Source organism: Atractosteus spatula, chromosome 2 (genome assembly GCF_055471065.1).
Source record: "Atractosteus spatula isolate fAtrSpa1 chromosome 2, fAtrSpa1.hap1, whole genome shotgun sequence".
Classification (NCBI taxonomy): Eukaryota; Metazoa; Chordata; class Actinopteri; order Semionotiformes; family Lepisosteidae; genus Atractosteus; species Atractosteus spatula.
In genome coordinates, this window is record NC_142707.1 from 3,535,866 (window position 1) to 3,549,640 (window position 13,775).

The window sequence follows — 13,775 nt, forward strand, 5'->3', positions numbered from 1 at the left end:
TGCACAGTTTCCACACTACCCCCGTCTGAAAGTCATTCCGTTTACATGTAAGTCCAGCTGGAAATGTTTTGCTCTTCCACATACAGTTATTCTGAATAAAACTGTTTTTTTTAAAACCGTAGTGTGTTCCGAGTAGTCATTTTCACGGAAGCAGGATTTCGTGTTGTGCTCTAACTTGGGGTCTGCATGTGACTGAGATACAGCACCGCAGCCGGCGTGCACACTGCCCCCTGGTGTTGGGGACGGAGAGCTGCATGTGACTGAGATACAGCACCGCAGCCGGCGTGCAACACCGCCCCCTGGTGTTGGGGACGGAGAGCTGCATGTGACTGAGATACAGCACCGCAGCCGGCGTGCACACTGCCCCCTGGTGTTGGGGACGGAGAGCTGCATGTGACTGAGATACAGCACCGCAGCCTGCGTGCACACTGCCCCCTGGTGTTGGGGACGGAGAGCTGCATGTGACTGAGATACAGCACCGCAGCCGGCGTGCACACTGCCCCCTGGTGTTGGGGACGGAGAGCTGCATGTGACTGAGATACAGCACCGCAGCCGGCGTGCAACACCGCCCCCTGGTGTTGGGGACGGAGAGCTGCATGTGACTGAGATACAGCACCGCAGCCGGCGTGCACACTGCCCCCTGGTGTTGGGGACGGAGAGCTGCATGTGACTGAGATACAGCACCGCAGCCTGCGTGCACACTGCCCCCTGGTGTTGGGGACGGAGAGCTGCATGTGACTGAGATACAGCACCGCAGCCGGCGTGCACACTGCCCCCTGGTGTTGGGGACGGAGAGCTGCATGTGACTGAGATACAGCACCGCAGCCGGCGTGCAACACCGCCCCCTGGTGTTGGGGACGGAGAGCTGCATGTGACTGAGATACAGCACCGCAGCCGGCGTGCACACTGCCCCCTGGTGTTGGGGACGGAGAGCTGCATGTGACTGAGATACAGCACCGCAGCCGGCGTGCAACACCGCCCCCTGGTGTTGGGGACGGAGAGCTGCATGTGACTGAGATACAGCACCGCAGCCGGCGTGCAACACCGCCCCCTGGTGTTGGGGACGGAGAGCTGCATGTGACTGAGATACAGCACCGCAGCCTGCGTGCACACCGCCCCCTGGTGTTGGGGACGGAGAGCTGCATGTGACTGAGATACAGCACCGCAGCCGGCGTGCAACACCGCCCCCTGGTGTTGGGGACGGAGAGCTGCATGTGACTGAGATACAGCACCGCAGCCGGCGTGCAACACCGCCCCCTGGTGTTGGGGACGGAGAGCTGCATGTGACTGAGATACAGCACCGCAGCCGGCGTGCAACACCGCCCCCTGGTGTTGGGGACGGAGAGCTGCATGTGACTGAGATACAGCACCGCAGCCTGCGTGCACACCGCCCCCTGGTGTTGGAGACGGAGAGCTGCATGTGAGTCCCGGGACACCATGGGCAGGTGCAGAGCAGCACAGGCGCGGGGATTTTTAGATTAACGACTTCAGCACATTTGTTCTTTGGGATGCTGTGTGCCCGGCGCCTCTGTGCGTCATGTGCTGCTTTTTTCGAACAGCGCCAAGGCTCCTCAGGAGAGTGGAGAGCAGCTGACAGCAGTGGGGCTGTCCAGTTTTCCCCACAGCGGTCCTGTAGATCCTACAGAATCCTGGTCTTGGAACCCTGCCTTCTGCTGGAGCGTCTGTGTCAGGCCCTGCGTTCTGCATGTATTTGCTGGGTATGTGCCCTGAGAGCACACTGTCACCCGCCGGGACAGCTGCTGCTGCTCGAGCGGCGCGAGGATGAGTGTGGTCCTGCAGCAGAGCGGACAGGGCAGGATGAGCCCACAGTCCCTGACCACTGCAGCACCCAGCACTAAGGACACCATCAGTCCCTACAGGCAGAGATCTGTAGCCACCAGCAACTGCTGCCTGTCCACCACACCTGGAGCTCCCTCTGGACTGGGCTGCTGTCCCCACTGTCCTGTTCTGCCAGTCTGTGCCTCACTCTCTCACTGGTGTCCATCACACCTGGAGCTCCCTCTGGACTGGTCTGCTGTGCCCACTGTCCTGTTCTGCCAGTCTGTGCCACACTGACTCACTGGTGTCCACCACACCTGGAGCTCCCTCTGAACTGGGCTGCTGTGCCCAGTGTCCTGTTCTGCCAGTCTGTGCCACACTGACTCACTGGAGTCCACCACACCTGGAGCTCCCTCTGGACTGGTCTGCTGTGCCCAGTGTCCTGTTCTGCCAGTCTGTGCCACACTGACTCACTGGAGTCCACCACACCTGGAGCTCCCTCTGGACTGGTCTGCTGTACCCAGTGTCCTGTTCTGCCAGTCTGTGCCTCACTCTCTCACTGGTGTCCATCACACCTGGAGCTCCCTCTGGACTGGTCTGCTGTACCCAGTGTCCTGTTCTGCCAGTCTGTGCCTCACTCTCTCACTGGTGTCCATCACACCTGGAGCTCCCTCTGGACTGGTCTGCTGTACCCAGTGTCCTGTTCTGCCAGTCTGTGCCTCACTCTCTCACTGGTGTCCATCACACCTGGAGCTCCCTCTGGACTGGTCTGCTGTACCCAGTGTCCTGTTCTGCCAGTCTGTGCCACACTGACTCACTGGAGTCCATCACACCTGGAGCTCCCTCTGGACTGGTCTGCTGTGCCCAGTGTCCTGTTCTGCCAGTCTGTGCCACACTGACTCACTGGTGTCCACCACACCTGGAGCTCCCTCTGGACTGGTCTGCTGTGCCCAGTGTCCTGTTCTGCCAGTCTGTGCCACACTGACTCACTGGTGTCCACCACACCTGGAGCTCCCTCTGGACTGGTCTGCTGTCCCCACTGTCCTGTTCTGCCAGTCTGTGCCACACTGACTCACTGGAGTCCACCACACCTGGAGCTCCCTCTGGACTGGTCTGCTGTGCCCAGTGTCCTGTTCTGCCAGTCTGTGCCACACTGACTCACTGGTGTCCACCACACCTGGAGCTCCCTCTGGACTGGTCTGCTGTGCCCAGTGTCCTGTTCTGCCAGTCTGTGCCACACTGACTCACTGGTGTCCACCACACCTGGAGCTCCCTCTGGACTGGTCTGCTGTGCCCAGTGTCCTGTTCTGCCAGTCTGTGCCACACTGACTCACTGGAGTCCACCACACCTGGAGCTCCCTCTGAACTGGGCTGCTGTGCCCAGTGTCCTGTTCTGCCAGTCTGTGCCTCACTCTCTCACTGGTGTCCATCACACCTGGAGCTCCCTCTGGACTGGTCTGCTGTACCCAGTGTCCTGTTCTGCCAGTCTGTGCCTCACTCTCTCACTGGTGTCCATCACACCTGGAGCTCCCTCTGGACTGGGCTGCTGTGAAACACATTGCCCCCTCGGGGATAATCAAGACTGTCTCTCTCTCTCTCTTCTTTCTCCGATCTCAGCGTGGAATTAACACGTCACTTGTTCATTTACCGCCCATCTCGCGGTGACGCTGCCCCTCACCCGGTCCTCGTTCGTATCGCCGCGCTGGCACGGAAATCACGGTGACGGGCCTTCCTGGTCATATTCTGCTTGTGCTGGTCGGTACTCTGCTCTGCTTCAGGCTGTGTGGATTCCCAACGCTCCGCCTGCAGGGCGCCACCGATCGCTGCTGCGGGTTGTGTCTGCTGCGCAGCTGTAGTTCCGCAGCGCAGCCGCCAGGGGGAGACTGGCGCCCAGTTGCTCTCCAGCGCAAGCGAGCGCACCGATCGACACCGCGTGTTTGAAACGTCTCACACCTGAAGAAGGCCCCACGGCCGAAACGTTGTGTTTTCTTTCTTCTTCTTTTCAGCACGGAATAAACCTATTACTTGTTCCTTTGCAGCCCACGCCTGCTGACGCAGCTGCCCACCTGAATTTCTATTAAAATATAGAAGGTGGGGAGCTGCGTCAGCAGGCGTGGGCTGCAAAGGAACAAGTAATAGGTTTATTCCAGGCTGAAAAGAAGAAGAAAGAAAACACAACGTTTCGGATGTACCGAAGAAGAAGAAGGGTTCACCCGAAGAAGGCTCCACAGCCGAAACGTTGTGTTGTTTTTCTTCTCTTTTTCAGCACGGACTAAACTTCTTACCCGCTCCTGTGTCGTTTTAATGTCGTGTTTAAATCGCTTGCCCCCTCGCAGTGCGGCGCAGTGACCGCGATCTGGAGGGGTTTATTATCGTGTAGCGTGTAAACGATGACGGCTCTGACACGTTTGAGCTTTCTTCAATCAATCAATCCACCAATCAAAGTTTATTGATCAAATGCACAACAACACAGCGTGCAGCAGCAGTTGCTGGCAATGTAATGTCTTTCTACGGGCTCACCGGGGGATAAAAATCACAAAATTAGAGTTACAAAATAAGGTGAGATAATTATAGATAAGAGTGCAATAGAAATGGAATAAAATAAACTCAGACAGAGCTCAATATAAACAGAGCTGCGATGTGCCCAGGGTGTGTGCTGTACATTCTGTCCAGGTAGTGCAGTTATGCCGAATACAGTAACAGCTGTGTGTCCATGTAGTCATTACAGCTGATTTGCTGAAGGAGCTGCAGGTCGGCTAATTAGCAGTCTTATTGCCTGGAGGTAGAAGCTGTTCTGTGATCTGTTGGACTTGGACCGAATGCTTCGGTACCGTTTACCGGACGGTAGGAGAGAACACAGTTCGTGACTGGGGTCCATGAGAATGGACCTGGCCGGACCTAGCTGAGCAGATCTCCCGGGTGCTCGCTAGCTCACGGACTTGACTCGTATCGAGCACTGACTCACGCCTGTCAGCCCTGTTTGGACTCGGCGCGCTGCAAAGCGCTTTGAGATGCGTCAGGTTTCACCCTGTACTGCAGGAGAAGTCTCTTTTAACCCCAGCCGCTCCTTCCTTCGGCGGTGACGTGGGGGGGGGGGGGGGGGGGTCGGCCAGAAAGATGCTTCGACGGTTTTAGGCCGGTCGACGCCGTCGGTAACGCGCGGTGACCGTTTTCTCGGCGTCGAGCGACGCGTCCCCGGCTCGTCCGCTCGGAAGGAGAAAGAGGAACGGGAGCGCGCCGCGCGCTCACGTACCCCGACCCCTTGTCCAGAGAGGAGAGACGCGCGCTGTACTGTGCGCGGGCACGCGCGCTTGTTGTTTCCGCACACGGAGTAGCTGCCGCGCGGTATTTCAGCTGGGGGGGGGGGTGAAGGCCCACCAGCGAGCCACAAACTTCAGTGTGAAGCCCGGGTGTCAGCTCCACACACGCGTGTCTGGGCGCCCCCTCTCTGTACCCCTCCGGGCTCCGTGATGATCCCGCAGAGACCACTGTTCCGCCAGGAGCACAGCCACTCCCATTCCCCGTCCTCCTGCGGGCGAATTCCTCTCCCGGCGACTCCAGGTCTCTTTCCACAGAGCCCCCCCGGCGCTGGGTTAGTGGAGGAGAGCAGAGGAGTTGAACACGTGCGTGTGTGCTGGGTTTCCTGTCCGCGACCGTCTCTCAGGACAGCAGAGGACAGCAGAGGACACAGCCCGACAGACAGCAGCACACGGCGTGGACAGTCCGTCACAGCAGGGGGCTACAGTCAGCACCCAACCAGAGCAAGAAACAGGTGGTAGTTCGTGTCAGGAGTGCAGGGAGCAGCCCGAGGCCGAAGGGCAGGGGCTGTTCTTAAGCCCGGTGCTCTGTGCTCTCATGGTGCCAGAGCGCAGGGGGAGAACAGTTAGTGTCCAGGACAGCTGGGATCCTGAATGAGGGATGGGGCTTCAGTGCGACAGCGGATGGTGTGGATCTCACCGACTGATGGTTAATCACATCCCATGATCCTCTGTCATGCCAGGTGGCACTGCTGCCCCACACAGTGAGGCCTAGTGAGGCCGCTGTCTATGGAGCAGTGAGTCCGTGAGCAGCTGCCCCCCACAGCACAGTCCTTTAAGTGCTGCTGATGTGCTGTGGCTCTCGGGGGCCACTCGGGCCCCGGCAGGGCTGCTGAGGGCGGACCGTGCCCCGGGGGCTGCTGGGACAGGGCCCGACAGGGGGCCGGGGTGGGGTTGGTCGCTCCCTGCTGGGGGCGCTGGGAGCGTTTACCGAGCGAATCTCACGGGACAGTGGACCTCCGCTCGGGGCCGAGGCTGCTGGGATAGCACCTGCCTTGCCGCTGTTCGGCTGCTGCTCCTGTGTTGCTGTTGGAGAATTTGAGGTGCCCTCCCGGCCCCAACCCCTGCTGGGAGTCAGGGAGTGAGCATGACTGACGCACACCACCCTCCCTGACCCCGGAGCCGCTGCAGGGCTGGCAGCCAGCGGGTGGGCGCTCTGAGGCCGTGCCCGTGCCGGGGTCCCTCCTGATGGGAAGCACGCTGACTCCTACCCAGGGAGTGCGGTGAAGCACCTGTATCAGGCCGCCCGTCCTCAGCGATGCGCACGCAGCGACAGAGCGCAGGGGAAGAGGTGGCGTGCGCGCCGCCGCCGACGCCGCCGCGGGGGGAGGAAGGGGAGGGGGAGCCAGTGACGTTGAATGGCGAAGCAGGTGGAGCGCGCGGTCGGGGAGGGAGCTCGAGGCTGAGCTGCGCGAGCCGCCTGGTCGCCCGCTGTCACTGAGAGAGCGAGGGGCGCTCGAGCTGCAGCTCCGGGCCGACAATACGGACGCGGTTCTGTCCGAAATATCGAGTTTTTTCTTTAATGTAAATATCGGGTACAGCGGAACCTACACAGCAGCCTCTACCACCCCCTCCCACCCCCCCGCCCCCCCGCTCCGAGAGATGCTTCTTCGGATCAAAAGCGCCGGCTTCGGATTAAAGAGACGTACGCTTTCTTTAGACCGTGTAAAGAAAGGAGAGATGGACCGTTTGTACTCCGGTATCTGAGTGGTGGCCGCAGCGTACAGGGGTGAGTACACGGCTCCGTTCGCCTTTGAGTCCCTTTCGGATAATAACACCCCTCTGCGGGGAGCCAGAAGTGCCGTTTTGGGGGTGCCAGCCGGAGCGCCCGCTCCCCCCCGGGGCTGGCGGGAGCAGGTGCCCGCCGCCTCCTCCTCTCTCCGCCGCGGCACGGCGAGGGGTGAACCCGGGGCTCCGCTGCCTGCGGCCACAAAGTTGGACGGGCGGCGGGGGCCGTGTGCGTGTGCGTGTGTGTGTGCGCTCCCAGTGCATTTCAGACACGGCAGCGGGCTGAGGCGACTGCGGCATTGCTGTGAAAACGCGAGTCGTGGTGGGGCTGGCGAAGAGGGGCTCGGCGCCCCGGCTGCTGTCGGGGTGCTTTAGGCACTTGCACGGCGATAGGTTTTAAGTCCGAAAAGCCGACATGAGATTACTATGAATCATAACGCCGTCTTAACTCGGTCCGTGTGTGTGTCTGTGCGCGATGTGGGCTGTGTGTGTGTGCTGGCGTGTTCGCGGTGGTGAATGCCAATGTACAGAGCCTCTATTTTTTTTTTTCCTTATCCCGCCTGTCAATGGGGAGTTCATCAGCTTCACGATCCGCAGGATCCGATCTCTCACACGGCGGTATTCGCCGCTGCTGCCTTCCCGGTATGCAGGACGCCCTCGGCGAGGCGGTGGTTGTGGAGAAGCCGAGGAGAGCGTGTGTTTGTGTATGTGTACATGCATGCGTGTTCTTTGAAAGGGGCTGTGGGCTTTGATCGCATTGTTTTATCGCGCACCCCGGAAGTACTCCCCGCTGCTGACTTCAAACAGGGGGTGATTTGGTCTGTTTGATAAGGGGAGGGAATGGACGCGCTTGACGGATGTCTGTCGCTTCAGGTCGTTACCTGTCACTCGGCTGAAACAGGAACTGAGCAACAGGGACAGTAGCTGCGATATGGTACGAGAATCTGTCAAAACTCAGCATCATTCGAGGTTAAAATGAGGTTTCACTACTGTCGCGTCTTAACTGTTTGCTGAGAACCGGGCTCGGTTATGTTTGGATGTGTGTAGATATAATTGGTTTATCCCTGACCGGATTTGCTTTAAAACAGTTACACCACAAGTAAGTGGATAGACGTCTATGTGGCTGCGAACAAGTATGATTTAAACAGATGGATGGGGATCTTGAATGAGATTCTGGTCAAAGAAACAACAAGATTTAGCAATAAATTGGACTTTCACTGCTAGTTTTTGTTTTGTGTAAAACGGGGTCACCAGCCCTGGTCCCGGGGAGCCCCAATCCAGCCAGTCCAGGGGTCACCAGCCCTGGTCCCGGGGAGCCCCAGTCCAGCCAGTCCAGGGGTCACCAGCCATGGACTGCAGTGGAGCACCTGTATCAGGGCGCCTGCCCTGCCCACTGGGAGCCCCAGTCCAGCCAGTCCGGGGGTCACCAGCCCTGGTCCCGGGGAGCCCCAGTCCAGTCCGTCCAGGGGTCACCAGCCCTGGTCCTGGTGAGCCTCAGTCCAGGGATCACCTGCCCTGGTCCCGGGGAACCCCAGTCCAGTCAGTCCAGGGGTCACCAGCCCAGGTCCCGGGGAACCCCAGTCCAGTCAGTCCCGGGGTCACCAGCCCTGATCCTGGGGAGCCTCAGTCCAGTGGTCTCATACTCAATAATTTGAGCAGTCATGTGTAAACAATCTTATGAAAACTCCTATAAATTGAGGTAATGAGGTTAATTGTTTAATTGACAGCTCAGGTGGGAACACAGCCTGGAAGACTCTAGGCTGTCCAGGAACTGCGCTGGACACTGCTGGTACAAACAGAAAGCACCAGGCAGATCTGGAACTGGGTGTCAGAGGTTATCCATCCATTTTCGGTCTGCTCTTCCTGGTGAGGGCTGCTGCGATTTCAATTCCAAACATAACAGGAATTCTTCTTTTGCATCGTCTCCAGGCGGTAGCATTGTATAGGACTGGTATTATTCCCAGGATGAGAGGCCTTATCCTGTGGAACTCTGGAAATATGTTTCATAACACACTTTACTTCTGCGAGGAGATGAGAAGCCATTCACTCAATCACTACGTGCTTCTGTGACCGAATTGGGCTGCATTCTGAAAGGTGGTGTGGTTTGCGTGGAGTCCTACCGTGCCAGCAGTTTTGCTTTTCCAGTGAATTTGGCATCGTTTCCTCATAGTTGTGAGCTGTCTCAGTAGTTAAGAAGTGCAGTGAGGTCCTGTGGGCTCAGGTTTCCTCTGACAAACTCATCTCGGGCTTTCCAGCTACCATACCTTCCTCATGCTTGACCTAGTTTGAAGAAAGTGTTGTTCTGTATGCTTTACAATGAGTAATAGTGGCTGTTGTGCCCACGTGAAACAGAATTGTAGTACCCGGTTAGGTACTTTGGTGTGTAAGAGCACAGCTAGTTTTAGGGTCTGGGTTGAGTTCATGGGCTTAATTCAGGGTTAGAATATTTTAAAATAAAATATTTTGATTAATAGATCCTGAGCAAGGGTGGCAGGGTGGTGTGAGGGTCAGCATCGCTGCCTTGCAGCACTGGGGCCCTGGGTTCAGTTCTGGACCAGGGGTGCTGTCCGTGTGGAGTTTGCATGTTCTGCCTAGGTTTGTGTGGGTTCCCCCTGGGTGCTCTGGTTTCCTCCCACAGTGCTGGTTTCAGTGGCTTCTGGGAAGACCGGCCCTGATGTGTGTGTGTGCTGATTGTCTGTGTCTGTGTGTGTCCTGCGAAAGACTGGCCTCCCGTCCAGGGTGTACCCTGCCTGGAGACTGTTGCTTGCAGAGATAGGTGCCAGCTCTCCTGTGACCCTGACTTGTAAAAAAGCAGTTAAAAAGTTAATGAAGGGATGGACTCCACACAACTCAGTCTCATTAAACCTGCCAGCCAAACTGAACCTTTATAAGTTCTCAGATCAGCTTTGTAGCAGTTTCTAGGATTCAGAACCGTCTTGATCTTCGCTGGAGTCATGGCGGAACAACACACTTCTGGACACTCGATACAAAGCACTTTATGGACAATGGGGGCTCCCCTCCACCACTACTCATGTGTAACCCTCACCTGGATGATGATAATTAATAATAATAATTATAATAGTAATAATAATAATAATAATAATAATAATAATAATTCCTTACACTTATATAGTGCTTTTCTGGACACTCCACTCAAAGCGCTTGACAGGTAATGGGGATCCCCTCCACCCCCGCCAGTGTGCAGCCCCACCTGGATAATGCGACAGCAGCCAGAGTGCACCAGTACGCTCCCCACACACCAGTGAAGTGGGGAGGAGGGCAGAGTGATGAAGCCAGTTTAAAGACAGGGATTATTGGGTGGTCATGATCAGTAAAGGCCAGGGGGAGATTTGACCAGGACAATTCCCAGCAGCGTCAACACATCTAAAGAGGATCGCCTACTAACACAATAAATGTCGTAAGCAAGCTGAACAAACAGCTTTTTGCTAAATTCCTGGTGACTATACCCTAAAGTTTTCAGGCAGTGTACAGTATATAATGCCCAGGACTGAGTGCAGAAAACAGTTGAGTAAGGTCTGGTCAAACGGTATATTAAAGGGTTTAAAGGGTCGAGTTGAGCACTGAGTTGTAGCAGCAGGTGGAAGAGAGTGGTAATCCTGTACCAGGGCTGAGATCTGCTCTCTGAATCACTCTTGTACACGAGGGATCTCAGCCCCAGCTCCTAGAGGGCCTGGTGTCTTCTCGTTACTCTTCCACCCACGTTCTCCATTACACAGTCGGTCTAATTATTTAATTAGCTGCATAATTGTGAATTATTCTAACCAGGCACTGAGGTGATTTATAGATAACTGCACCTTTAATGAAGTGGCTGTCTTGTGTCACCAACTGTAATAGACCTTAAAAATCCTACTGTATATATATCTCAAATGTAGAAGATAATTAGGTTAGTTGTTTAATTGACTATTCAAGTGAGGACAAAAACTGTCTCCTCTGGTCCTTTCTCTTGGTGCCCAGGCAGCATTGCTGTCAGCGTTTGTTTGTTTTGTTTTTCCTGAAACCCCTGTTTTTCAGCTGTTCCCTGCCAGTAAGACCCAAAACATTTGGTAGATGGGGCTGTTTTTCTTTCTCTCTCATAAAACAAAGGGCAACGCGCGACACTTTAATCTTGACAATAATCCCGAGGACATGACAGCCACTGTGATGAAAGGTCCTGTATCAGATAAGCTTTCCCCATAGTATTATTGTGTGCTTGACTGATGCACAGCAGGATTACATGAAGACAGTGGAGTGCATTACATTTCCAGTTCAATTCCACATGGGGCAACAGCCCTACCGCATAGATGTGCAGTTCCTGGAGTTAAACACCAGTACGGTCCAGTGAGTGTTTTGAGATGGCTGTAGAGGTTTTAGGAGGTATCGAAACGTGGGTGCGAGGCTATGCGGCCCTGCTTGGGGGGTTACCATACAGCAGTGGGCCAGAATGTATTGCTGCATTGATCTTGCTCATTTTTGTGTGCGGATCCGAACTGTTCTGAGGTAACGCTGCATGCCCAAACTGCTGGGCTTGAAAACGGGCAATAATATTTTACATCTCCTTCACAAGGGTGGAATGGTGCCTTGCAGCTCCGGAGCCCTGGGTTCAGTTCCTGGGGTTTCTATCTGTGTGGAGTCTGTATGTTCACCCCATGTTTGTGTGGGTTTTCTCTGGGTGCTCCCGTTTCCTCCCACAGTCCCAAAAAATTCTAGTAGGTAAGTTGACTTTCGGGAAGATTGGCCCTGGTGTGAGTGTGTGAGAGTCTATGTCGGTGTGTGCGCTCCGAATGACTGGCATCTCGTCCAGGGTGTACCCCGCTTTGTGCCGGCTGGTTGCCGTGACAGGCTCTGTCTCCCCTGTGACTGTGAATTGGACAGAGCAGTCGGAAAGTTTCTGAGTGGACGGATCTGCCACCACAATGCATGAGGATCAGTGCAGATCCCACGTAATTGATTAAAATGTAACCTTAGTTATTCACTAACTGTAAGACTGAACTTAACATTCCCTGTTGAAATTAAGGCTAGTTTGAGCTTTACATTTTTTTTTTAACAAAGGAGAATTGAGTTTTTACAGGGCTAATTGTTGAACAGGCCGTCTTGTCAAAGTCTCGACTCGAAACTCAAAGTACTCGCTCACATGACAGATCACGAGGGCCGGTTTAATGTTTAGTACAGCCTACACAGTCCTCACTGTGAGCGTCTGTGGGTTCCTTCCTGAGCCGCACTGCCTTTATTTCACTGTACGTTTATGTCACTGTCCACTGCATCTGTCCGTTGTCGCCTTGCGAACTCAGAAATATCTGAACTGCGCGACACATGGCGGGTGTTTGCGTTATCTGGAAAGACGGGGCAGAGCGCAAGGTTAAAGGTTAGTTTTAAAAGTCACGTTGACCCCCCACTGGCCCGATGTGCTTCCTATACGGGAGGAATGGGAAGGGAGGAGAGGAACAAAACAAAACGAAAACAGACTTGCAAGCAAATTATAGCGTTCGTTCTGCAACACCCCCCCCACCCCCACCTCGGTCATGTTTTCTGTCTGAGGCCCCTCGAGCCACCAAACAATCACGGCCGTTGGCGCTCGTTTCTGTTTGTTTGGACGTTGTTGTCTCGTGGCCGTGAGAGAGATTCCTGTCCGCCGGCCGCTGCCCATTGTTCTCCCAGACTTTCTGATATAAAAAAACCCCTTCAGCACGCTGCTGAAATCATGGCTCTGGGTTCTTTCATGCCCAGATAACCGGCCGTACACAGATTAATCCTCCACTCTCACATGGGCCCTCTAGATGCCGAGAGGCAGACAATGGGAGCAGGGGGCTGTCCCTTGTGAAGTATGTGCTGGGGAGGAGAGAGTGGGCTGCGGGTGAATTAATCAAGTTGCCACTGTCGAACGCCGGCCTAGAAAGCAACAGCTAAATTTATATCGCCCGTTTTGGCTGAGGCCTGGCGCCGCACGGGGAAGTCTGTTTCTCGGCACGCGTGTTTGAGACGCTTCTTTTCAGGATAAACGGGACAAAACAGATAGTAAAATTAAAACCAAGAGGGGGCCATTTGGCCTGTCTGACCTGTTTGTTAGTAGTTCAGGTGGGGAGCTGCGTCAGCAGGCGTCGGCTGCAAAGGAACAAGTAAGAGGTTTATTCCTTGCTGAAAAAAAAGAAGAGAGAAAACACAACGTTTTGGCCGTGGAGCCTTCTTCAGGTGTCGAGAAGGCTCCACGGCTGAAACGTTGTGTTTTCTCTCTTCTTTTTTTCAGCCTGGAATAAACCTCTTACTTGTTCCTGTTTGTTAGTAGTCAGTTGACCCCAGAATCTCGCTCACACCTCTCTTGAAGGAATCCAGAATATCGGCTTCAAACACATCCACACCCCTCTATCTACTTGCCTCCTGTGCTGACTGGAGGTAGTATTTCGTCAGGCTGTTTCTTGAAAGACTACAGGGTGCCGGCTTCATCAACCAGCGGCATTCCTTTACCGCTTCTGGAAGTTGCGGTCATATTCGTTACATTTATGCAGTTTTTAGATTGCTGAAAGCGAAGGCTAGCCAAACGTAACACTCGTTCTCTTCGTTCACCTTTTATTTGCTACGTATAGGCCTGCGTATATTAATGCCAGGGTGGGAAAATAACTTGTACATTCAAGCCGCTGGTGCAGGAGTTACAATATATTTGTCATTGAATGTCATCACAATTATTAGAGGATGATCCATATTGTTTTGTCTGTCACAAAATACTAAGTGAGCCTGTTTAGGGTCATGCGGTGAATAATTTGTAAAAATACAAAAGAATTTAGTGTTACACAAGTAAGGGCTATGAGGTATGAGTTTTTTTTTTCATTTTCATTATTATATTCAAAGGAAATCTGTCAGCCTTATACAGATGAATGCCTGATAGCTCAGAGATGAGAAACCAGTTGCGTTCCAGGACTTGGAGGAACGTCCCGCATCCACTGCCAGCCTGAAAGAACA

General features: G+C 54.6%; 1 protein-coding gene across 3 annotated transcripts in view; it reads left to right on the top strand.

Annotated features, from left to right (window-relative positions):
- Positions 1 to 6,453: 6,453 nt before the first annotated feature.
- Positions 6,454 to 13,775, top strand: part of wnk3 (WNK lysine deficient protein kinase 3) — an 83,064-nt gene continuing 75,742 nt past the window's right edge. For all 3 annotated transcript variants that reach the window (XM_088940459.1, XM_088940467.1, XM_088940476.1), the window contains exon 1: positions 6,454 to 6,825. The gene's annotated coding sequence lies outside the window, so the exon portion shown is untranslated. The remainder of the gene's footprint in view (positions 6,826 to 13,775) is intronic.